The following is a 2,732-nucleotide window of genomic DNA, read 5'->3' as shown; positions in this document are numbered from 1 at the left end:
CGGGCCCAGCCGCTCCGCGGCATGTGGGATCTTCCCGGACCGGGGCACGAACCCGTGTCCCCTGCATCGGCAGGCAGATTCTCAACCACTGTGCCACCAGGGAAGCCCTGTGATTCCATTTTTTTACATTGTTATTGTATATCCTGTAGTAATAACTTCAAAACCTGAAGTCCCTGGGGATTTAAAACTGTTTGCTGTTTCCATGATTCTCACTCATGGTGATTTGTTTCTTTACATACTTCTGTACATATATTGTGAGTTCACATTTATTTGATTTAATCTATGGAAACCTAGATATCTAAATAGGGTATTCTTTCCCCATGATGGCATTTTCAATAGTTCCTGTCAGAAATAGTGAACACCTGTAACCTAGGCCACTTTGGCAAGGTTCCTGGCTTAATGCAAGAGTTTTGGCTTCAATTTCCCTAACTTGTGGCTTGCTCAAAGCATAGTTTACAAATCTGATTTGCATACTACTCACACCTCTTTGTTTTTGGAGAGATATATGTTTGGTGGTGAAAGATAGCCTGGAAATTTCCTTTATTTACTAAAATTTCAACAAAGCATTAGAAGCATATATTATTGAGAATCTAAATGTTTATAGCAGTTGGGTCTTACTGAACATACAGTCACAGCTTTGCCGAAAGTGGAAGTCCTCATTTTCCCTTTAACCCAGACAGACCTAACTTTTGCCCTCAATACTCCTCTGAAAGAAGTCTTGTCAAGGTCACAAATCATCCCTATGATCCCATATTCGAAGGACACCTTTCTGATCTCAAGTTACTTGACATCTCAGTAACATTAGACATTTTGACCACTTTCTTCTTTTTGAAACTAGGCTTCAACTTCGAGTCTCAGAACTTGTGTGACACTGCTCTATCCTGGTTTCCTCTTACATTTCTAGCTATTTTTTCTCAGTCTGATTTTCTGGCTCCTCCTCCCCTAATCAATCTTTCCCAGGATTTCTCAGAGTTTAATAGTCTGCCTTCTCTTTCGTGTGTGCTCTCATCCCAGGTGATCTCATCCCTTTTCCACAGTTTTAAATACTACCTGTATGCTTTTAACCGCCCAATTTACATCTGCAACCCAGACCTCTCATCAGAGTTTCAGGATGAATATCCTCACTTAAGTGTTTCACAAGCCTCTCAAACCAAATATATGCAAAACAGAATTCTTCATATCCGCCAAAAGACTGCTTATCCCCTATATTTCTCCGTAAATAGCCAGAAGCCTGGGAGTTATTCTTTTTTTTTTTTTTTTTTTTTTTGCGGTATGCGGGCCTCTCACTGTTGTGGCCTCTCCCGCTGCGGAGCACAGGCTCCGGACGCGCAGGCTCAGCGTCCAGGGCTCACGGGCCCAGCCGCTCTGCGGCACGTGGGATCCTCCCGGACCGGGGCACGAACCCGTGTCCCTTGAATCGGCAGGCGGACTCTCAACCACTGCGCCACCAGGGAAGCCCCTGGGACTTATTCTTGAATACTTTCTCTCTCCTAACCCTCATATCCAATTTACCAATACATTTCCCCTTATCTAAATTTGTACTCATTACCCTATTATAGGATAGGGTGACCATGATTCTTGTTTTCCCAGGACAGATTTGGGTTATGCCTGTTGTCCTGGCATAATTAATACAAGTACAGTATCCTTTTTCATTCTCTAAAATGCCCTGGTTTGGCTGATAATTCATATGTTCACCCATCTATCACATCTCTGCCATTAGCTGGTTTCTCTGCTTGCTTTTTTGCACCTCTTACAATCCATACTCCACCTAACAGCTCAAGTAGTCAACTTTCAGTCATGTTCTCTGAGAAATTTAAAGTCAATGGCAGAGAACTTACACAGACTTTACTACTACATCTACCTATACTAGCATCTATACCCACATATTTCACCTTCTGTTTGTTTTTAGTGATAAGCTCTTCTATATTAAGCCAATTTCTATACACTCCAGCAGTACAGGAATTCTTTCAGTTCTTGGAGTAAATAGGCTGATCTTTTTCCTGTCTTAGAAACTTTGCTTACATTATTCCTTCAGACAAGAATGTTCTCACCCAGTCCTTCATTTCTCAGCTTAATTTCATTCTCTCACCATAATGTCTCTATCTAGATATGTTTCACTCTGTTATTTTCCTTCAGACCACCCATTTTCCTATTAAATATAGTTGTGTTGTTCATGTGTGTCTGTCTTTTCTACTAGAGTATAAGTTCAGTAAGGACAAAGCTGTTTTGCTTGAACTTCCAAGGCCCTCACAGTATACTGGCATATATTATGTAGTTGGTACCTATTTATGAATGCATAGGACTGGAGCAAACATTTGATTAGAGCATCACCCTTTGGGTCATATCTTTAAGAAGCATAAATCATTTTAGTAGTGGCTACATGAAGTACAATATAAATCCAAACAATGAGAGTGGGTTCCCCAATATATGGTAACATTTCCAAACTACAATCAATCAAACTGAAAAATCTTCCAAAACTTCTTTGCTGCATTTGAGTTGGATCAACATTCATCAATGTCAAGATTTAGTTGCTGTGGTTAAGTAACCCAGTTATAGCTCTTTTATGCATTTTTTTTGAGCTCTGAAATAGTATACTGAAGCTCTAAAGTAGTAACCAGTTTATAAATAGAATGGCCCATCTTCCCTAGCAAATTGTGGATACAAGGCATTCATATTAACATAAATTAGTTAATGCAAATGGTCTAGGAAGAAACCATTGATTTCTCTCAGAA

This window comes from Physeter macrocephalus, chromosome 16, assembly GCF_002837175.3.
Source record: "Physeter macrocephalus isolate SW-GA chromosome 16, ASM283717v5, whole genome shotgun sequence".
Classification (NCBI taxonomy): domain Eukaryota; kingdom Metazoa; phylum Chordata; class Mammalia; order Artiodactyla; family Physeteridae; genus Physeter; species Physeter macrocephalus.
This window is presented reverse-complemented; position numbering follows the sequence as displayed.